At 40.0% G+C, this 24508-nt stretch overlaps 1 protein-coding gene across 3 annotated transcripts in view; it reads right to left on the bottom strand.

Annotated features, from left to right (window-relative positions):
* Positions 1 to 16990: 16990 nt before the first annotated feature.
* cd276 (CD276 molecule) overlaps positions 16991 to 24508 on the bottom strand; it is a 63176-nt gene continuing 55658 nt past the window's right edge. For all 3 annotated transcript variants that reach the window (XM_040129266.1, XM_040129256.1, XM_040129275.1), the window contains exon 8: positions 16991 to 17869. The gene's annotated coding sequence lies outside the window, so the exon portion shown is untranslated. The remainder of the gene's footprint in view (positions 17870 to 24508) is intronic.

Raw genomic sequence — 24508 nt, 5'->3', positions numbered from 1 at the left:
GGTCTACGATTTGTAACTCTTTAATTGTCAAAAGGATAGACATTAACAAACAGTGGATGCCAAGTACCAAATTACTGGTAAACTCTTCAATGTGCAGTCCAACTCTTTTTTACACATAATTGCCTTCCTTGTCACCACTCCTTCATGAAAGTGTTAAATGCTGGCAGAGGATGCACTGGGAAATTGTTAAGACAGTTAGAGCTTCCTCTAATTACAAGACAGCAGCAGCAAAAGTCTGACAGCACTTTGGCATTTTGCATTCCCCTCATTATTGAAATGCAACATTAAATATTTATCATATACGAGTCAGGGGGGGAATCATTTTGCCCAGTGTCATTAAGATTTTTGGTTAATTATCATGGCCCATTGGGTCCAGCACCTCCTGCAATGTGCTACTACCCTCTGTCCATTATCCACTATGTAATTATCAACACACTCTGTCTAGCCACCATCACAACATTTGCTCTTGGAAACATGTTCATAATTACACCCAAGATGTTGATTTGGCAAATGCTGTTAATGGAAAGCTCTTGTTAGTTTGCCTGGTTTTGAAATCAAAAGGCATTTATGGAGACACTTGGGAGTGCTATCTGCAATTACCTGCTCCTGCAGTTCCTAACTCAGTTTTTTCAAAACTGCTTTCCTACCATATTTTCATCACACAGTATTTTAATTAAAAGTGCAATGATAACGTCCTATTAGATCTTACAGAGAAAGATCTTACTTCAGACACAGTCCTTCCCTGGCTACCAAACAGTGGGTGAAAGTGAAAATAATGGAAAGTCCCTTTAAGAACGCTGATTTTGAATACACCTTACATTGAAAGGTTTTTAAATAACATTAAAAAAAAACTATGTTCCAGCACTGAAGTCAGGAGAATAATAGAGGAGAATAAAACATAATTTATGTGCATTTTTTGATATGTATATCTTATATTTCTTTTAAGAAGAGAAGAATCCCAAATACAACTTGTCTGTTATACAGTAATGCAGCTACTAACATTTAATATGTCCTATAAATGTAACGTTGATTTTTTTCCCCCAGTTATGTTTGTATTTATTATTGTTGTACACTGTATGCCTCCTGGTAAAATATTGTTATGTCTGGCAAAGGTTTTTACCACTGACAGTGTTATATTCATGCAGCGAGTGTGAAAGGCAGTGTCTATTGTCGGACAAAAACTGTCAGACAGCAGTAACACTCACCAGGGTCCAGGGGATTTTTACAGAGAAAAAGGAGATTGCGTCCTTCTCCAGGTGAACAGCTTCAATCACTTTTCCCAGCTGCCATAGTAAACAAGAAGGAAAGATGTTATCTTCGGCTGTTTCCTCATATAAAAACACTGTCATTAATCATCCACTCGCCTAATTTTACCTAAATTGCATGTGTCATGTCCTATTTTCCTGCTAACGTGTTTGCAATAGTTACTTACCGGGGTTAGTGGTGACTTAGAGTTACCAAGATATAGGCCACAGCAGGTGAAACTTAATTGTATCATATAAAGTAATCTTCACTTCACACCCCAATGAGGACATTTCAGTTAGCTAAAGGTATACAAAATTTGCACATGGCTGTTTAGTTAATTTATATTTCCTGGGACTTTCGCATCAAGGTCAATGGAAAACTGACACTGCCCATTGATTGGTTACCACAACTTCTTCCTCTGATCGGCCATAGCAAACATCAGTTTAACTGGTTAAAATGAATTAAAAGTAAGATCTATGATTATGATACAGGCCTTGACAGTATTAAAGTTTCCTTATGTGCAGACATGCAAACATTACTTTTCTACACCATGTATTATTAGTGCAAAGATAACTCGTTATATATTACAGATTGCAATGTGGTTTTTGTTGCTCTTTCCTGTTCATCATGTTGAAAATCAAAAACTCAATAGTTCCACTGGACAGCACTATTCATCACAAACATGTGGAACACAAGGAAGATCACAGGCTGATGATATAATCCTGTAAAAGTATCCAAGGATAGAAGTTCCCTTTAATGTCAGAAGGCTCATTTAAAAAATGCCCGTGACTTCTTCTTTGAATTTGGCTGTAAGCAAAACATTTCTGTGGAAGTTTAGATTAATAATAATATCATTTGACTAGATCTGTTGGTGGAAAAATTAAGTTTCATGAACATATTTCAACATCACAGAGCTGGAGGCAGTCATATGGCTGAGTTACATTTCTTTCAGGCCCCTAGTGTGTCCAGTGATAAAAAAAAAATGGAGGAAGCATTCAATGCCGCGGTGCTTTCCTTTGTCTCATGCCTCTTCTCCTGCTGAGATTCAACTGCAAGTGTGTAAGTGATGAGTTTTCATGTAACATTTTGCCTGTCATGTGAATTAAACTGCCAAGTGTTAATTACTTGTTTTGTTCATCAGTCCCTGCATAGCATCTTGCTCTCTGTGACTCCTGACAGTGGATCAGGCCTGATCAGATGTGAGCACTCCTTCCTACTCTTTTCAGAATCCCCCAGTCAATTACCAGGAAGCTGCAGGTCACATGACCCGCCCTGGTCACAAATGGCATATTTGGCCATCTGTCAGTGGTTTGATGCAGTCAGGTAGTGGAAGTAATACATGAGCTTTGTGGGTGTGAAAACACATTTCCTTCTTCTGTCATTTAAAGTGCTGAGCATCACGTGCAGCAGTGATGATGAAAACCAAATGTGATTTCCTTTAGAGGATGCACTGCCTGACATGCAAAATCTAATACAGTAAAAATGCATGTCAATTAGGAGTAAATGTTAGGGCACATTTGTTTGTGGACCCACAGACAACAAGGCGGTAGGGAAAACTGGGCTTATTATAAGATAAAGGGGAATGGTTATGGTGCTGGAGATGGGAGGCAGGCTGAGGCAGAGGGCTGGTTGTCGATGATCCAGGGGGGTGGAGAGGGATCAGTAGGAGGGCACAATGGACTGGAAAAGAAAGGCTTATGGAGGGACAGAAGGAAGGTCGATGAAGGGTGGATTTTCATAGATTATTTAATTTTAGCCTTATTGCGGAAGGGTTGATGATCTTGTCAGTTTCAAAGGGACCACGGTAAAAGGGCACCAACTTACAGGACTTCAGTCGAAAAGGTAGGTCACAAGAGGAGAGTCATACCTTCTGCCCAGGTTGTTAAGAGAGCACAGGAGTGCAGCTTTCAGCGACACCGATGGAGATTAGTCTGTACAAACAACATGGCCACTTCTTCCTCCTGTGCAGGAAAAAGGGGGGGTCTGGGAAGGTGAACATACAGTGGCGGTGCTGGTCATGGAGTTGTGGGCATATTCTATTCGCGGCAAGTGCGAGCTCCAGGAGGACGGGTGGCGAGCAGTGACATAGCAAAGTGTTGCCTCTAGGTCCTGCTTGGCCGGCTCTGTCTGCCAGTTAGTCTGAGGCGTGGTATCCAGATGTGAGGCTGGCAGTGGTGCCCAAGGCTTTGCAGGAAACTTTCCACACTTGAGAGGAGAACTGCGGATCCCTCTCAGACACGATGTCCAGGGGAATGCCGTGGAGCCGGAACACATGGAGTACCGGGAGGTGTGCAGTCTCGGTGGCTGAAGAAAGCTTTAAGAGAGTGACAAAATGCACAGCCTTGGAAAAACGGTCAACAATAGAGAGGATAACAGTGTTACCTTCAGGTGGTGGCAGGACAGACACAAAGTCTGCGGTGATGTGGAACCAGGGACGGCTGGGAACAGGCAGTGGGTGCAGTAAGACAGTAAGAGGCTGATGGGATGACTTGCTGCAGGGATAGATGGAGCAGGTGAACACGCAGGCTCGTGTTATTTGGGTCGTGGAGGTCAACCAGAAGCATTGCTTAATGAAAGTGAGGGTGCAGTTGAACTCAGGGTTACAGGTGAGTTTCAAGGAGTGTCCCCACTGGAGAAGTTGGGGCCTTGCTGGATCACGCACAAACAAATGGTTAGGTGGACCAGTACCTGGATCAGGATGGCTATGCTGCACCTCTCTGACAAGGGTCTCTACTTCCCACTTCACTGCTGCCACCACGTAGGACAGAAGAAGGATGTCTCAGGCTTGGAGGAAGGTTCCACTGGGGCAGACTGACAAGAGAGGGCATCTGGCTTAATGCTGTAGGAATCATTGTGGTAGGTGAGGGTAAAGTTGAATCTTCCCAAGAATAGAGCCCACCATGCCTGATGGGAGTAGAACCGTTTGGCAGAGCAGACGTAAGAGAGGTTTTTGTGGTTTGTCCATATGACAAATGGTTGGTCAGCCCCCTCCAGCCAGTGCCTCCAATCCCCTAGAGCCAAAGCCACTGCCAGCAGCTCATGGTTGCCCACATCATAGTTGTACTCAGCCAGATAGAGACGCCGAGAGAGAAAGTGCAGGGATTCAGCCTTTGGTCTTCTGGGGAACACTGAGATAGGAAAGCTTCTACGCCAGAGTTAGAGGCATCCAGCTCCACCGTGAAATCCCTTGAGGTATCAGGATGTGTCAGGACCAGGTCAGACATGAGCTGCTTAAGGTGGTCAAAAGCAGCATCTACCTCGGGAGTCCAGGAAAAGGGGGAGGTTGTCGAGTTGACCTGGGTGGGAGGAGCTGCCACTCAGCTGAAATCCCTGATGAAGCAGTGGTTGAACTTTCCAGTTTTCTCACAGACACTCTCAGTGCCCACAGACATATCTAATCCCAACCAACCCCACCAGTGCATTACTCCACCACTACACTGGATCTTAGGGCTCCCCCGCCTGCCAAATCCCACTTTAAACCCTGCCACACACATACACACACAAGAGACAAACAGGGGAGGTGGACACACAAGGGAGACAGAGAAAACAGGGAAAGACAAGGGAAAACTAGAGTCATGGCCAGACAGTAAAATAGGTTGACTGGAGGACAAACCACAAACTGCATCACAAGAGCTCTGCCGACAACATGATCTATAACTTCACCATGATAATTATGGATGACAAGAGAAGACTTGTAGGATTAAATCCTCAAAATAGTTATGAAGGTTTGTTCAGGCTTAATGTAAAAATAATTAACGCATGGGTGTCTGGCTAGTGAGTGTGCTCCATTGGCTAGGTGGAAAATGTGGCAGGCATTGTCTTGAATCTGACACCACAGCCTTTGTCACATGAGTTTCCTCCCTTCCTATTATTTTGCTCATTTGCCCCTGCATAGGCTATTGTGTTATAATGCTCACATGCTATAGAAATTTAAAGGAATAGTTTGATATTTTGGGAAATACACTGTGCTGCTGAGCATTAGATGAGAAGATCAGTAACAAAATCAGCCTACCACCTCTAATCCACACTCATTAACAAGAAAAGTCCCAGCTCAAGACAAGAGGTATAATCAAAGTCTGTGTTTAGGCAGCTTATGTCCTGAACCTAGCTTGTTGTATGACAGGTTGACTTGATCTTAACCCCTGGTCCCACCGTGGTTTTCTCTCCATTGGGGCTCAGCTACATCGCCAGACCACACTGAAGCTCTCCAGTCTTTTTCTCATAGTACTATGGCTGTAAGTCAGAGCACCTCTTTATCTCAACCCATAATTGTTAATTGTTTAATCCCCATAGTGCTATCTAGCTATGCAGATACTGTAGTTATAGTTGGATTTGCTGAGATTTTGAGATCCCTGCCAGTAAGACCACACGTTCTTATTCTTTCTTTCTGGGATACCTCAGATTTGATGGTTTTCTGTACATGTGCAGAGGAAAAAACAAATAGGTCTATCTTCTACTTTTAGCCCATGTTATTATCATAACAGCCTTGAAGCTGGACAATTAAGCTCTTCATACTAACTGGTTTGTAAAAGGAACAAAGGCCATGCTATATGACTGACACAGCAACACAAGTTGCATTCTTAAGAACCCCCCCCCCCATATAGCCACTGGTTGTACAGTTTCTCCTCAAGTGGTGCTACAGCAAGTTAATCAAGACAGCCATTTGGGTGCATCCTTCAAAATAAAGGATCCCTTGAGAAATGCAGCTATATTGAGGGATCACAGACTGAGGACTACCTATTGAACTTCCAAAAATTCCAAAACACTGACTCCAGACTGGGAGTGTTGGTGAGCTGGATGTATAACCGCTAAAAAGAGGAAAATATTAATAGAATACAGTTTCCTGGAAGGTGCACAGAGGTACAACATGCTTTTGGCTATTACCTAAAAAAACCCAGCTCACACTTTTTGTGAATAAAGAAAGCCATTCTGACTATGATCTGTAGCATGGTAGTTGCTCATGTGGCTCTGTCAGCACTGATTTACCAAGAATCAATCAAATATGAACCAAACAAAGCATAACCAACTCCTCACTTTTTTTTTTTTTTTTTAAGAAGCTTTACTGTAATTTGCAGCAGGTTAATATTTAAAAGGCGGGTCATGAGGAGTTTCACCAGTCCCCACTGGAGGCAGACTGGACTATTTTCATCACCAAAAACAGCTGTCAACATCCAATAAAAAGAGATAGAGTCCCCAGTATAAAACTTCCATACTATAAAAAATGACCTCACTTTTATTTTTTAACAACTATTCATAAGGAGGGGATCACGGAGATGAATGTCAATGAACAGCTGTGTTTATTCATTATTCTTATCCAGTGTGATAATCCAAAGTTTATCTGATATGGATTGCTGAGAGCAGACACTCCACAGGAAAGCATGGATAATTTGGCAGAAATAGCAAGTAGCCCCATCAACCCAAACCCCTAACCCCACCCCCACACAGGGCCTTATCTATTATTGAACAACCTGAATAACACAAATGAATTTGTACATCTTTATTTGTAACATTCAAAGGGACCAATCATTATCTTTTAATTACTAGTACCCAGTAGTGGGGCCCATTAAAGCAAAGTAATTAATCTAACACTTTGGCAAGGGAGGGGATCTGCTGTATAAACAGCAAGTTCATTGAAACTGATATTGAGCAATAATATACACATGGAGAGGAACTGAATAACGAATTAATGGTGCAACAAGGAGTAAAGTGAGGCAGTATAAACAACTGAAGGTAGTTATAACATGTATACCACACAATAATTTATATACATGTATATATTATATATTTATTATAAATGCTATTTATATTCCGTGTTAACATATTAGTATGTGCTCAAGCTATGTTGATGATTGATTAACATGTCAAAATAAATTACTGTCAAAGTAACATTAGTTGCGCTGATATTCCACACAGTCCAATTAAAGCCATTAATAGACTGAACCCACTCAGCTCGCAAGGACAACAGGAGACGACTACAAAGATCTGATTTCAATTTCTGTAACCACTGCCATCTGTGGTGTGGTTTATGAAACCATTCAATCCATTAACATTTTTCCATACAGAAATGTCACCCAACATGGCAGCTCTGCAAAGCTCTTAAGTGTCTTTTAGTTCTTTGCTCTTGTACAAACTGCAGATTCCACCCTCATCAACTCTGTTTCCAGGGGCAGCAACAGCAGCAGCATGTTCATAACAAAAAAGTGCAAATAAACTTAAAGATGGCTATCTCCTCAGCACCAAAAGGCAGACAGACACCAGATATTTCAAACACATATCAGACAGACCAGTAAATTGGTGATAAGAGTGATTCCAAATGAATGCTAATTTTGCTATTTGCTGAAATGTTAACAAATAACAAATTTAGGTGCTAATATGTTGGAAGAATCTATCCATTTGGCCAAAAAAATCAACTCATACAGCTTTAACAAATTAATCTTTGTTCTTATGATTAAAACTATGCCTTGTTCAAAATTTTCCATAGTAAATACCAACTTGCAGTCCCGCAGACCGAAAATCCCAGTGGCAAACTGTAGTTCTCAGGGAGATTAATGAAAGAAACTATGGCAAAACACACTGAAGTAAGGATATCAAAATAAATGACACTATAATTGTTTAATCAACATGTACATAAAAAAATAATTATGGAATACAGTGATATCATTGCTAGTCAGCAAAATGGAAGTGTTAGAAAAATAAAGTAACATTATATTGTGGTGTATAAGTACTAACAGTATAATTTGCCTTAAAATTACAATATGTTAAGTTTCTATGGTGGTAACTGCAGTTTTTGCAAATATATTGTACGTGGTGGTGAGCAGACTAATGCCCAAAAATGAGACATTATCTTTCTGTTAAATGTTGTAGCTGACTGGTTTATTGTACAGTATCAGTGAGTTTAAAGGGGATAACTTGATGCATTTAATTGAATGAATAGAAATTATATTCACAATTGAAATATGCAAAGTCATGATAACAAAGAAGACAGGTAACTCTGGGGGCAATATCTACAGTATTGCCTAAATCTGCAAAGGGTCTCAAAAAATTCCAGTATCATACTGCTTTTGCAGTATCCATTTCCCGTATTGGAATGGGATATTGCAGTATCGACTTGCCATTTTGATATTGCACATCCATTTTCTATATCATCACAGTATCTATTTCACACAAAAGTATGTTTTTTTATAACAATAATCCTGTGTCGTAGTTATATGGTGCATAATGTAAAACATTGCATAATAGAACACTGAGAGCGGATCATGACACTGTGCTTCTGATGTGTATTCAATCCAAAGTTTAAAGAATATTATTATCATCTATCAGCATATCTATCTCAATAAAATCAGAAAATACTAGCGAACTGAGATTGCCCTTCAAAATAATATAATAATAAAAAATATACCTGAACTTTATGAGAAAAAAATTGAACAGGTGCAACTAATTACGCTGTTTTGCAAACTTTTTATTATCTGCCTCAGGAAAAGAGAAACCATCATCACCAGCAGAAGAAAACAACAATGCACGGCTTTAGAGAAAGGATGGTTTGGAGATTTGACAGTGCTGTGGTAATTTGTCAGGGTCGTTCTCCATGAGCATCTCGACATCGTCCCCACACTTCACACAGGAAATGATTCATCTGCATCCAGGAGAGATGCAGAGCGCCATTTCTAAATTACCTATGAGTTATCTCCTCAATAACTTCTAATCAGACAGTTGCCGTTTCCTCCACTGTAAACAAAAGTAATTACAGTAGATGTGATGGATGGAAAGAATAAGACAGCTTCTGCATGCTCAGGACCAGTCTGGGACTCTGTAGAGCAGAACACTTTAATTAGGGACATCCTAGCCCAGCACAACTGAATGAGTCCGACAAAGCACACGTTTCAGTTGCTAAAATAAGCCTCTGCCTATGCATTGTCTTTTGTCCTCCCATGTTTGGGCTAGTGATTTACTTCAGTGCCTCTGAAGAAGTTGTTTTGAGAAGCAAATAGAATCTAACATTATATCACTCCATCCTGATTAAAGGTAATGAGATTCTAAATAGGATTTAGGAGAAAAATCAAATATGCAACCACAGAGTCAAATAAAAGCGGCAATTTTCATTGGCCAACAAGGGGGAGTCATTACTTATTTTGCTCTTCAGTGCACTTTGTGATTGATCATTATTTATGAAATGTATAAACTCAGAGCATATTGGGACAAAAATAAACTCCATATCTGGTGTATATTCAATATTCTGTATATGGACACACAGGAGAGAAAAGATACTGAGTGTATTTATAATACAATACTGCAGTTATGAGGTAAAGGAGCTGGGGTGGCATTGCGAGGAAACCATGCTTTTGTGTTAAACAACCAAATATAAATGGCAAATATTAATTAGTATGTTATTTTAGGGATTGTGAATCCTTTTTTGTTATCTGTGGAATAAAAAATTGAGCCAAACCTTATCTGTGGATACCACTGCTAGCGTTGGCTATTTTACCGAGGATATGGGGGTGGGTCCAAGTGCACCCCCTGCAGTTCAGGGGAAACATTGATATTTTAACTCCAGTTGCACGCTGTGTTATTAAAAAAGTCCTCATACCTACAAATTCAGCTGTTTGTATGTGGCCTTCATAACAACCTAAACAACTGTTTCAAAAGGGACTCATATGAGTGCTTTCTGGTCTGTGACCTCTATGTTTAAGGTCTGGTAAACTAAAACTAAAGTAATAAAGAGATCACCTTCATGGTTTAAAGAAACCAATACTTACTGTTATAGGAGTTGGAATGCAAACCTCAGTCTCCTGTGTCAAAGTCAGACGCTCTGTACACCCAACCTTCCACACCAGAGTTTTGTTGTCGTGGTGGAACAATGTCATGCCTTTGCTGCTGAGAGAGAAGAGTCATTATTTGCATGACCACAACAAACCGCTCATGCACTGAAAAACAATCTATGTAGTCACCCTGTGGTAGAGAGCTGATCCAAATTTTGAAAAAGTATTTTACAGCAAACACATTGTGACATGCTGAAGTAATGCTGCTTTACAAGAAGCAGCAGCTCCTTTGATTTTCACTGCTGCTCAGGGGTATCCTTTTCTGTGGCACTGCATACCCTCTTCAGCTCTGCTCCCTGTAATATGCATCGACAAAGTTGAAAATTAACCTAAGATGGAAGATATCAACCTGAATTAATCTTATCTTATGTCGAAAAACATGATGTGAGACAGATAAGCGGTGATTAAAGTTTAATGACATTACAAGAAAATGCTTTTACTTCAATGGAAACCAAACATGCAGAAATGGATAAAGGTTGTAAATCCAACCAAGGCAGTTGTGTCCATATTAAGTATGAATGAGAGGTTTTAGGTGTCAGAAAACACTGAATCATGAATAGAGTTGGGTCTTTATTGATTAGGATTTGGCGGCAGAATATATTAGCTATAAAACCTTGGGAACATTTTCAGCCTGAGGTCATCACTACTTAGGTGTAAGAGTCAGCCACTCTTTTTCCATGCATTCAGTACTGTTAAGTATTAGGGTTATATCTGCTGTTTAAAGTTGACTGCATAATTATCAAAACTGCGTCTTCAAGAGTTTGTGGAATAGTTTGGCACAAAAGATATTCTTGTTTCTTTAATTTATGTATTTGACTGCATGATTCTATTATTTTTGTCAGCATTAGAAGACCTTTCCTCTTTTGTTGGACCTTTGACTTCATAGACATTGATTATGATTGATGTTTACCATAGTATTGAGGGATCTTAAGCCTACAGTAGCCAACGTATTATACAGTATAGCGCTACAGGGGCCCAACCCTCTGTGCTCAATGGGTGCAGCTCCTCTGCCTGTTGTACCCACTGCACCTACATGTCTTTGATGTTTTTTTGTTTTTTTATTAATAAACCACAACCATCTGACCTTTTCTTCATGACTTCTTTAGAGACCTACATGTATTGCTAGAACTTTGGCACAAACTCAGTTAGCATGGCTCACGGAATACGGATCGGTGAGCGTAACAGCTCGCTGAAAGTGCAGTGCACTGAAAGATCACATGTTTATGTCGGTATAGAGAGCATGTAGCTGTCACTTGTTCATTTGGCATATCATGGTATTTGGATGAACTGCCTTGCCAGGTTTAGTTAGCAGGGGGGGATTTAGCCGTTTTATTTCCTTTTGCAGGACCCAAAAGTTGGATCAATGCCAGCCTCAATGGAAAGGGGTTTCAACATAATAAGTACAATAAATGAATTAAGGTAAGGTGCACTGTGCAGCTGTTAAATACTACGTAGGAAATCTGTGCAAATTCGTGCACTCGTGCAAACTACTAGTGAGTGCACGTGTTTAACATTTGAGTAAAGATGTTTTTTTGGAGAGCACCTGTTACTGATGGGGAAAAATGTCTTGTAACTTATATATCCAGCAGCAACACAAAATTGTTGTCAATTCTGTCATTCTGCATGTCCAAGTGTTTACCTCCACCTACCTTCATGGATAGGTTTTAGCCCCCTTTGACCCTGGATGCATGTATTCTCAGCATGAGGATGACACTAGGTCAATTGCCTATGTGCCATTTTACTAATTTAACACAACTGCAAATAATTGCGTCTCTTTTTATTAATGTTGAATTAGTTTGATCCTATACACCTTTCACTCATAAACTAAAGTGAGACTACTGTTTGAGAACCAGAGGGATATAATGTCCGAGCATGTAAGCATCAAGTCAGCAACACAATAAATTACATTTCAGAAGAACAAGAATCTTTGATGTTTGAAACGTGTTTAATTCCATTCATCTGTTTTCTGTCACCTACATTTATCAGGCACCACAGATGTGTTTCTCCCCAGCCACATCTTCCAAACCCTCCTGGGGGACCCTGGGACCATCGCAGACAGATGTGTTCTCGGTCAGCCCAGAGGTCTCCTCCCAAATGGACGAACCCAGAACACCTCCACAGGGAAGAATCCAGGAGGCATCCTGATCAGTTGCCCGTACCAACTCTCTGGCAAAGTCGCAGTGGTGGAACTCTGAACTCACTGTGGACATTTCAGTCCCACACCCTGTCCCTTATGATGAGCCAGGACACCCTGTGAAGGAATGCTTTTTCAACTGCTTGAATCTTCAGTTCTATTCTTTCTTTACCCCGAGTTCATCCAGAGTAAATCAAGAGCTTTGCCTTCAGTCTCAGCTCCCATTTCACCATGACAGTCTGGTATTATGCCCACCACAATATTAATGCAAATCCATGATCCTATTCTCTATCTCGCTGCTGTAAATATTAGTCGTCTTAACACAGTTTCTTTAACTGTAGTGATAGCGAAGGGTCTGACATGACAGCACAATCTTAAAGCTATTCTTGAAAAAACTTCTTAGACCCTAAGTTCTTCTTTTTCTTCATTGTAGTCTGTATCTTTATTGTCTGATTCTCTTACATCCTTAAGCCAATATCTCATGACCACTAAGGCTGCTCACCATTCAGTGAGAAGGATAAGAATGAATAAATTCAAGTGCATTTTTAGTGTTTTTTTTGTTTCTTCTCCCACTTTCACATCATGATTCACTCGAGGAATTTCGATCTAACCTTGAAACCAACTCTTTTGCCCTTGAAGAAGACACCCTTGTATGGGAGCACAGCTTTGAAAAGACATGGGAAACAAGGACCTAAAGAGGGTTTTACAAGCGTTTTTTCATTTATGATCCCTTTTATATTATTTCAAGTAGTCTCTGCAGTGTTTTCACTTCAGATTTGTCATGGCAGACTGCGGAGGAAGTGGCATAATTGTATCTTAATTCACTTATTTGGTCACCTTATAAACAGTATAAACCCTAACCCTTAACAGTTAAGGGAGTAGTTTGACATTTCAACTCTCTTGCTGAGGTTTAGATGACAAGACTGATACCAATCTTGCATCTGTCCATGAAATATGAAGCTACAGCCAGCTTAGCAGCTTAGCAGAAAGAGTGGAAACGGGGAAACAGCTAGCCTAGCTCTATCCAGCACCTCTCAAGCTCACTATTTAGTTTTTTATACTGTATGTTGTTTTTCTAAATAAATTATCAATCCTCCTCAGGAGAAATAAAACATAGTGTAACCTGTGCTAGCAGTGTTTCCAAGGATGCATCGTTTTTGAGCAAAATTTTGTGTTTAGACACTACGCTTACATGCAGAGTAACTGGCCACTGGCCGTAACCCAAACCATTCTCATGCACCTTGATAACTTGTGATAGAGTATCCCATGTTTCCATGAATAAACCAATTACACAGTGCTCTTCAATCCTTGTCCTGGAGCTGGCTTTCTTTACCACCATCTTCTTAATTGCATTCACTTGTTGTCCCTTGTGTGACTCAGTCCCTGATTAGACTGCTAGAATGAAACGAGCAGAGCTGTGGGTTCAGAGTACTTGGACTGAGAACCACTGACCTCAGGTGTCCCATCCTAAAAAGAATATGGGCCTTTAGCAATGATGAAAGGGGAAAGCTGCCAGCTGCCTCCTCTCTATTTGACTGAGATTAATTTTAATAGATAGGACAGAAATTATTCATATAGTAGTGAAAATATCTACAAGCTGTACATGCTAACATTGAAGTATCTGGTAAACAAAATGAGAAAAAAACTAAAGTTTGGTATTTACTAAAGAGCACACTAAGCATTGACTCTGCACTAAAATTTAAGGTGCATAGCTGGCCCTATTTGAGTGACTATGTTACTAAGATCTTGTGTTCAAATAAACTCAAATGCAGAGTAGCAGAAGTGCTAGTACAAATCTATTGTGATGTTTGAACCATAGTCTGAGCCAGGGTTTATGATCTGTGTGGAGCAGCAGCATAGCTGCATTGTGTTGCCTGGAGATTGGAGTAGCTTTTTGAAAAATGGATGCGCTGATGTTATCTCTCACTCCTTCATTGTATCATTCTGTCTGCGAGTTTTTTGCCAGACTTTATTTGAGCGAATCTGACTGCTGGAGTGCTTGTTCAGTCTGTGTTTTTAGTCACGAACAGCCAACAGATGTGCTCACAATAACAACATGTACAACCTCAGTGTGCGAGGTGTGCCTCTTTGTGTGTATGGCAGTTTAGACTGATCAAAACTTACTGGGAACTCAAGTCTTCTCTCTTCTGGCTCCTGTCCCTGTACATCCATGGAATGTAGACTTGGGAAACCAGCAACTTTTTGCAAACATGAGCACACACATCTTTGCCTGGATTTTGCTGCTTTGAATCTCTCTTTGTTTGCCTCGGTTAGTTTTTCTTGATTGACTTTGTATGTACTCAGAAGCACTGTACCTGTACATGCAAAGGACAGCATTCACCTTATTAGCTGTTGGACTGGAGCTGGAGCAGGTTTTCTCTCACCATGAGTTGAGAGCGAGGGGGGCTGCAAGTAGAAAACCCAAAGTGACTGCACGGACAGTGATCACAAGACACTTTGAAGTGGAAACGGCTGATGTTCACATACCCCGGCAATTGAATTAGCAGACTGAAATCAAGAAGAAAAAAATCTGAATAAGCAGCAATTTCACAGACAAATATTTCACGTTATATGATGTGTTATTTAATTTGATATGTTATGCTGCTCTAATTTTATTCAAATTGTATCGACCAATTTTGAGCACAATTTCCAATGGATTCCAGTTTAAAAAATTTGTAAATTGCTGAAAATGTCAGCTTTTACTAGAGTGTGTGGACTGTGTCCAGTATCAAATAAGAAGATCAGCTTTGGTATGAGCAGGAATCTATCATTCCAGATCACTGATTTGGCTCATCATAGAAAAAGGTCAAAGGTTCCACTTTACTTTAATCAATCACTTTCACTGTTTTTGCATTTATCCATGAAACTACTTAAAATACATATTAATAAGGCCAGGTACCTCAGAATGATTTGACTCTTGTGAGTTTGCTTTAAAAGTAACAGTGGTTGACACAAGTAAACAATAAAGTAAGTAAGTATGATTTACAGTTGCAGGAAGGAAGGCACAGTGTTTTTTGTGCAATGCATGTAGCGTGAATATATTTGGATTCAAAACTATTTAATCTGTGAAATTATTCTTTGTGTGTTTGATGCTGTCTGAGGCTTGACTGTGGGGCAACTCAAAACCCTGCCGATATGACATTATCTTACACATTTATCCTTTAAGTCCGAGTTTGTGAAATGTGACATCAAGTGTGATCAATTACAGATGAGAGGTAAATTAAGAGCTATAACTTGAGTTAACTGGAGTTGGCAGGTGTAGTCAGCTCAGAGCAGGTTTGTGATGCATGCTATCATGTATTTGGACATATTTAAACTCTAAATTGAAATTTGATAAAGTAGCTCCATACTTACAAATTTAGTCTCTGCTCACTGTCCCTTATGTTGTGGCATGCTGATCTACAGTTCCATACACAGAGCTACCTATTTAGCCAAATCAGGCGAGTATCCTCCAGACTCAGTCTTTTTAGTAAGAAATCAGAACCAATCCTTTAAGTTAGGAGTTTAATTTATTAACTTGCTGAAGTCTCTTTTTTGGTGCATCTTAACTCTACCAAAAAAAATGCAGTGACCACATGATTCGTGATTTTTTTTTTATTTTTAATTTTACCTTTTTGATTTCCAATTGATGATCATTTGTATTTGAATGTTGTTTGAAGTGAATGTAATTTGGAATTAGGAACTAAGAAAGGCTTGACAGACTTCCAAATTAATGAGGGTTTGGCATTTGCTCCTTTTGTCTCATAAGAATGATTTTAATTTAATTTATAATTTAAATGAATTTCCAAGCTGTACATTCAGTTTGGTTTAAAGAAACAGTGAGTTGCTGAGGTGCTGTCTCACCAGACTTTCTCAGTTTAACTTTTTCTTTTCTTTTTTAGGAATTATTATTTTTTTGCTTCCAACCACCCATTTTTCAGAACTCCGAAACCTATTTCCATTGGCCCTCTGACCCTTCTTCCTGCATTTTAAGATTCAGAAGTGTTTGCAGACATTTCAGTTTAAGGGGACCACTGGTTCCAGCACTCACAGTCAGAAGAAAGAAAATGTCTTCAAGACTAGCATTTTCTTCCTTAAATCCCATGACATTTTTTCCAGTCCCTGAATGAGAGAGTGAGCGCTTCTCAGAGAGGGGCCAACCAAATAAACCCCTCTTTGGGCCTAGAGCCACTAATCTGTAATTTAATTTCAGGCGGGTGTCTGGGCCATGAGGACACCCAGCAAGGTCAAGGGCTACTGTACAGAGAGATCTGCGCAGTTGGGCACAGCCTGGGGTTTGATCAACAGTCTCATCCAGCTTAGGAAGAGGACACAGTATATGTGCGTGTTCCTGTGCATGGGTGTGTGAGTGGGTGTGTTGGGAAGGTATCTCAGCACTAATTATACAAGTCAGACTTGATGCAAGGTAGCTATTTCACATTTGACAGCAACAAACAATCACAGAGAAAATCCATTATTCAAAACAAGTGAAATGTTTGGGATGACTGAGCATCTGCAAACAGAGAGGGATTAGCCCTAAAATAGGACTGCATCTAACTGGGAACAATTCGACTTGTCAGTGTTGATCTGCATGTAAATGAAATATTTGTATTACTTTGACCATAATTCATGTTTTACTCATTATGTAGAATAGTCTATTTGGCAGATAAATCAACTAATGGAAAAGTGGAAGGATGAATTTGAGCAGCATCGCTTATCCTGTGGGTGAAGAAATGTCTGTAATAAACTCAACCTTGTTCTGCCTGATTGAGAACAAAGTGGCCCTGGGAATGAGACCAATAATTACCAATGACCAGGCAGTTTCACCATGTCTCTTTAATGTAAATAGGCACTGGGTTATCTGACACAAATGGCTTTGGCATTCATACATGGACATATGGCACGGGGACTTGCTCAAGTACCTCAAAAAAAGCAATAAAAGCAACCTGTACAGCCCCTAGCCTGTAAGAGAGAAAACATTCCACACCAGCAGTAGCAACTAGCTGAGATGTTCATTAAAACCAATTTCTTACATATAAGGCTGTCAGGTCAGTGAGAAAATCAGGGTGTATCCCATGCACCATTTGCAGTTTGTTGGAGCTTAGCTGGCATTCAATTTCAATTCCTTCAAGTTACTGAATATAGGAGAGCGGCACACACTGACAGGTACAAGTTACTCCAACGACAGACGCTAATTAGCAAGTGCAGGAGTAATGGGAGAGCCAAGCTCTCTCTCTGGCAGAGAGACAGTGATGGCAACTGAGGCAGGGTCATCTCTTTAAGTGTCTCACTTCCTATTAGACAGGAGATCTCTGGCACATGCCCCATCACAGCCCATACAGAGTGATGTCAGTGACAGAGAAAGGATCCTGTCACATCCTGTAGTTTTCAAACAGAGCTTCTCTTTTGCATACTGCTTGGAACACAATGCACTCAGCTGCATTTACTCACTGCCGCCGCCCTCCATTGTCAGAAAGGGAGGGAAGGGCAATAGAAAATAATGGCACGTGATGTGTTTATGTGTTTTGATGGAAACTCAAGGGAAAGTCTTAGAAAGAAGATGATGGACTCATCTTCTGCTCAGCGATGCATTGACATTCTGTAGGGGATGCTGGAAATAGTCTCCAGGTTGATGGATAGGTGCAGTGGGATTACCCGCCAGACTCATCTCCTACCCGCTGTCTGGCCCTGACTCCTGGAGAAAGACACAGAAACACAATTCGTATAATGCCAGGCTGTTCACCATGGGGAGGTTATTAGCTTTGAAAAATAATGAAACACTGCATGCTGGTCACAATAAACAGTGGCCAACTAAAGCAACTAAAGCAAACAGTTAATCCTACTAATACGATTTGGTCTCATATGCAGGTAACTAATAATTTTCTACCATTATTATTATTTGTAATAGCGAAAAAAAAACAGTAGTAATGAAAAACAAATGGAGAAAACAAGCAAGCTTGGCGTAAATAAATAATGACACCAAAAGGAAGCGATGCAACAACCTTCAAGTCCTTCTCCATCTAGTCATCCTCTTCTTTGTATCACAAGTATCTCCCTGAACTTCTAATGCTCCTCCTCACCCGTAGCCACTGTGGACCACCCCACCACTACCACAGCAAAAGAAATTGTTGTCCCTGCATCATTAAACAGTTTGAATTAACTTGGGTGGAATCTAATTATGTCACAAATTAAGCTTTTCTACTTGAAGCTTTTAAAAGCAATATAGTTGGCTATATGCTTGGCGGTTCAGTTTTTAGATACATCATTCAAGGCAGTCAGCCATATCTTCATGCAACTGGACTCCTAAACGAATACAGTGGGCTTTGCCCATCAGGGCAGATCTGTTCGTTTCTGTTTCCTTGTGAGATATACAACATAAATACCCTGTGAAGAGCTAATAATGTCTGCCTTGTGGCAGTAGAAATTCTGTTCATGCTCTTTGTTCCATTACGATATTAGCTGCTTGTCGAAACCTATCATGAATCTACTTTTGATTTAGATATACTGTAAGTTGAATAGCTTTGACTCTGTGCACTCAGTAAGAAGATGTATTCTTGTGTTTGAAGCGCTCACTGTGTCTATCCTAGTATTTCCTCACAGGAACACAATAATAGTTCTTTTAGTGTGCTTCTCCTACCTCCTAATTGATACTCATTATTATTCCTTTATTACATTTTACACATGACAGGCTGGTGTGATGTGGATAAATACTAAATGAAACCCTAAGGGCATTGCCAACAGCTTCAAAATGTCAAAGCAAAAACTGAAAAAGGTATAAAGTCTGTCATTGTAAATGATAGGAATCTTTGCAAATTGCAAAGAATATCTCTTTTATGGAGCAGCACTGTATTTGAAAATGGAGTCAGGTTTCCATTTGCTCCCTGTCAGAAGGTGATCCAACTTGCCAATTCATCCATCACCCAAATGAACAAAACACAATTTTCACACGTGCATTTTCTCATCAGATTCAAATCTACCCCTACGTGCCCCTAGAGAGATCTAAGGACATGATTCTCAAAGAGGAGTCATGATAAAATGAAAGACCTCTAACTTCACCCAGACACTGGATAAATATCTACAGCAGAGTCAATTAAAATCTTACAAAACAACAGGAACAACCACCATGGTTTTTTTTTTTTCTGGGATCTTTAACATTGGCAATCAAAAAGTAAACTTCAACTTAAGTGTTTAACAGACAGTTTCTCTCTGTCTGAGAATCCAAAGCAGCCATGGCAGGGCAGAACTGCTCCTCCACTCCAGCACCTGAGACACAAGCTGATGGACAGATTAATTTACAGCAGGTTCACGAGATTGCAAACTAATTTACTCTGGCTATAGGAGATTGTTCGCATGGAAGATACAGAGGCACAGTGGATTCAATCTAATGAACCATTGTAAATCCACACTGTGTCCATTTCTTTCCTAATTTACATTGTAATGTATGTGATTTATCTCATTCTCTCCGTTGGAAACTTCCCCTTCTTTTTAAAAAAAAAATGTATATCTTTATAGAGCATTTCACCAAAAAACAGCATGCGTACTGCTTTTTGACACTGACAGAAACAACAACAATCAAAGTGACTAGCAAAGACAAGCACCGGGCGAGGGACTATGAAAGTAAGCGTTTGGGAATAACCTTGGAGGCGTATTCTGGATAATGAGAAAGTAGATTGACCTTGGTGATACTTAAAGATCATTTACAGATGATCAAACACACCATGACAATTTAACTACGCAAGAATGAGTAATTATGAATTACTATGTATACTACTCAAAGAGGATATAGAGATCCGATTTCATGGATACATTTACATTTCAACAAATACCCTACAAGGCTTAAAGTAGAGGTCTGCAATAGAAATAGGATCCCATGGGTCCTGTAGGACACAAATAGTGGAGTGTGGGAGGTAGTTAAATAGTGGTTAGTATCATCAGCGTGGGAAGACAAATAAGAGGCTACTATTATTAGGCTTAACCATGCGTGTAAATGCATAGGCTTCGAGTAAACTGTATGGTTTATGCCTCCAAATATGCCACCAAATAAAGCTGCATTGTCTCTCTCTTTCACTGGGCCCCTCTTTTTAAAATAAGTATTGAAGTCAGTTATACAAACATAAGGTGACAATAGAAATTACCATTCACATTGTAAAGCTGGTAAATAAATAAAAAAAGACCATCACCGCTGCTCTGAAGTCTCAAATTAGGGCACCTTATTTGTATAATGTTGCTGTTCCTGTAAAGGAATATTTTGACATTTTGAGAAAATATGTTTTCTTACCCAGAGTTAGATGAGAGGATTGTCTGTATGATAAATATGAAGCTGCAGCCAGCAGTTGGTTAGCTTAATTTAGCACAAAAAAATGGAAAACTGGGTAACCAGCTAGCCGGGCTCTGGCTGAAACAAAATCCTCCTACTAGAACCTTTAGTGTTAGCTAACTAAAACGATATATCACTTTCTTTCTTTTTTTTTTATCTCTACAAAAACACAAAGTTTAAATACAGCATGCTGCGGTTTTACGGAGGATAATGTGCTGGTATTCCTTGGCCAGTGCAGTCACTTCTGACCTGGCTTGATCTCTCCTGACCAAGAAATAGTCATGGCTCATAAACCCTCAGTGTAAAACCATTTTTTGTCTTTGGCTTTGTAGAACACGATATAACGTATTAATTTGTGAGCTTTAGAGATGCTAGTAGATGGATTGTTTTACTGTTGGACAGAGCTAGGCTAGCTGTTTCCGCCTGTTTCCAGTCAAGCTGCTAGCAGTAGCCTTATATTGATTGTGCAGACACAAGAGCACTAATAATCTTGTCATCTAACTCTCATCAAGAAAAAGAATAAACTGTTCCTTTGAATGTTAACAACAGCATTTCTTTTAGACTGATACATTTGATTAGGGTTAACTCTTTTTTCCTGCAAACTGGGGAAGACAGTTACTTAGCAGAAAACAGTGTTGTGTAGGAATCTCTGCAGGAGTAGGCCTAAATGGGTTTGCCAAAAAAACAAAAACAACAAACAACAAACAAACAAAAACAAACAAACAAAAACAAAAACCAGTCCTGTACAGTGGTACTTCACAGTGATCACTATGAATGATGCAGTAATCCAGCAGCTCTTGCTACAGGCCAGAGTGAGGTGAATAACAGGTCATCCTGTTACCACTCCACTGTTATTCCAAAGCAGCAGCACACACCGCACTATAACAATCGTTATCAGCTCTTTTTCTATGGCTGAGGTACCCCACCCTCGACCTCTCTCCAAAAGCAACATGCAGCCCCCTGGTGTTAATTATAAGACTTTTCCCCCCAGAGCCTGGGTGGGACGGGGAAGTACATTAATCTTGATTCTTCACTTCAGTCTAAAAGACCGTTTGAAGAAACTCCTGTGGTAAGCCCCAAAGGGAAGGTGTCTCAGTACCATGAGACAGGTAGAAGGAGAGAATAAAGAAAGAGTCACAGTTTACTCTATGCTCACAATAGGATGCTGGCAACCTCAATAGGCGAGTCAATCATTTGCCCTATACCACCTCTACTCTCAGTATGTTAATCTGGATGAATATTTAGAGTCACACAGGGTGACATGCCATGACCATTTTCCACCTGTGTTGTGAATTATTTGTTTGCTGATGCAGCGTGAAGGTGACTGTAACCTTATATGCTGACCTGAGCAAAGCTGAAGGACTGTGACATGTTTACGTAAATGAGTTTACATTCAGGCCCATTTCATTGCACACTTTAGCATATCATGGGTCTGCAGAGGTCAGTGCCATAGTGCCATACCATTTTCATAACGTATACATATACCTTATATCTTTTTTGCTCTTTTAATGATTTTTGATAATGTAAAATAACACTTTCTTATTATGTGATGCGCAATTACTGATACCCTACCGCATCTCTGCTCCTTGTTTTTGCCAATGTCACAGACTGTGAGATAGAAGGATGGAAATGACACAGACAATCGTGTAATTGCTTAGAATAATACTGCAGACTGGAGGCAGCCATGAAAAAGCCTTTAAATGATAAAAAGTGACTGGCCTGAATACACAAGTCTTTTGATAATGTCCAACCAGAGGAAAAAAGAGTAAAATTATCATTTTAACTGACTGACGAATTGAATATTCACTCATGCACCGGTAATCAGCTGCGTGCAATACGATAAAACAATCACATCTGATGCTTTAGCTGTTACAAAAACATTTCTTTCCAAAACATTCTCAAGTCAGTGTTATCAAGTGCCTCATTTCTGTGCACTTGATTTTGAAAGACTTTCTCCGCACATTTGTTCACAGTCGTTCTTATCTCACTATTAATCTACTGCTACAGTAAGAATAAAAGTTAGTTAGCATGCAGAGACATGCATGTTTAAACTCCCTCTAGCTGAGCATGTGAAAGTTCACGATAATGTGTGCACACTTCAGAAAGCACATAAAAATATAGTTCATCTCACTATTCAATAAACAACATGTTTATTCCCATTACAGTGGGAGGACTGTTCAGTGTTTAGGTTTGTTACATCTGTAAATTCTCTGTTGCTGAATATAATCTCTTTGATAGCCATCCATTTGTGAACAATAGGCCGGTATCAATTTAAAAATACCAGCCCCTACTTGCGACAAGACTGATTTAGGTTTAAGAACTGTATTCCAGGCATTGTTGGTTGCTGCAAATGGGACATTTCATAGTAGCAAAAGTTCAGAGACTCTGGAGGGAGACTCAGATATCATGTTGCCAAGAACAGCAAAGAGGCTTCAGTTTGATGGATAGTCAGAAAGTGTTGTCTTCGTTCATGTAAAGTTCTTCAGACATGTTGGGTTGGTAGAGAAACTGACAACAAGCGCCCTGAGTGAGGAATATTAAGTGATGCTAATATACTATGACGAAAGCCATGGCCTAGTGATCACACATAAAACAAACCATGTCACTACCATGGAGCTCTCAATTGCCCACAGCAATACTGCAAAACTTACATGTAATGCAGTTGCTGCAGGGCGTGCTTGCGTCTACATGTATGCAACATTTCAGAGTTAACATGGAGACTACAGATCCAGTGAAGCCGTTTGCTTTTTACATTATAATTTTCATCACTCCATCTGATGTCCACCCTTCGGTGCATAGAGCCTATAAAATAGCCCCAGAGAATGTGCATTTGTCCGTGCAGATAGTGTCTATTTTGATTCTCCCAAAAATCACTCTTTCACTTGTTACGGACCTTTAATGGAGCTTTTTAAAATCATCTATACATTGATAGCATATCTCAGCATCACAATGACCCAGTTGTCTGTATCCATACATGCCCTTCCGTTTGTGTGTGTGTTTTTTAACATCACCACATCGCTGCTCTTGTACACAGTCTCTCATCTGCATTGTGAGTAATCTATGGCAGTTAATTGAGCCCAGAGGCAGTTGGTTTCAATGAAGGCTCCTGTGCTTTCCTGGCAAAAATAGGAGAAAAAGAGCTCTCTCGAGAAGGCAGCTCTCTGTCGAGAGGCAAACAGAGCGGAACTCCTACCGTGTTCATTAGTTGTTATTGATCAGTGATTCAGTTGCTGTGCAACTCCTACCACTGCTCGCACATTACCAGTTTCATGTCCTAAAAATTGATATAAAGGTAAGAAAGTGGAGCCAGCAAAGCATTTTCCTTGTTATATTTTATTTTTTAGTGCACTATTTTGATGTGGATGGATGTTTGTCAAGGTTTGCAATGGTATGCAGAGATTGCTCCGCAGCACACTTGTCCATTCCACCGTTTTCTGATATGAGCTACTATATTTGGTTATTGGCTTCCCTCAGAGGCTTTCATCGCTGTAACCTATTCCATCACAGGTGAAGTACTGTAGAATGAGGCTGCAAGGTATAAAAATGCTGATAAATGGCTGAGACAAAAGTATAAATAATGCAGAGATCAGAGATACTGGAATAGTGAGTCAAATGCCACTTCAAGACACGCCACACCTCCCTGGAAAGAGTCCATCGTAAGTGTCCTGTCTGACAACATCAGTGTCTGCCAGGCCTCACCTGCCACATACAGCAGAGAAGAACTGGAGTAGCTCTACTTTGTAGTAGTCCTCTGTAGTCCTTGTCCTTCACTACTCTTACCACCAACTAAAAAAAAATTAGCCGAGAACTCACATCCCATCTTCTATACCTGGCTGCAGCTGGCTTTTTAAATACACTTGGACTAGTTTTCTCCTTTCAAACTTAACTCTATTTTACCCCCTTTTATCTCATCCCCATCCTTTATGAAAGGACTCCCTAAACGGAGTCTGTACTTATAAAACCATGACGGTGTAAACCCTGAGCTATTACTGCAAAAAAGTATAACAATTAGATATA

This window comes from Xiphias gladius, chromosome 1 (genome assembly GCF_016859285.1).
Source record: "Xiphias gladius isolate SHS-SW01 ecotype Sanya breed wild chromosome 1, ASM1685928v1, whole genome shotgun sequence".
Taxonomy (NCBI): domain Eukaryota; kingdom Metazoa; phylum Chordata; class Actinopteri; order Istiophoriformes; family Xiphiidae; genus Xiphias; species Xiphias gladius.
The sequence above is the reverse complement of the archived record's forward strand: the minus strand, read 5'-3'. Positions and strand labels throughout refer to the sequence as shown.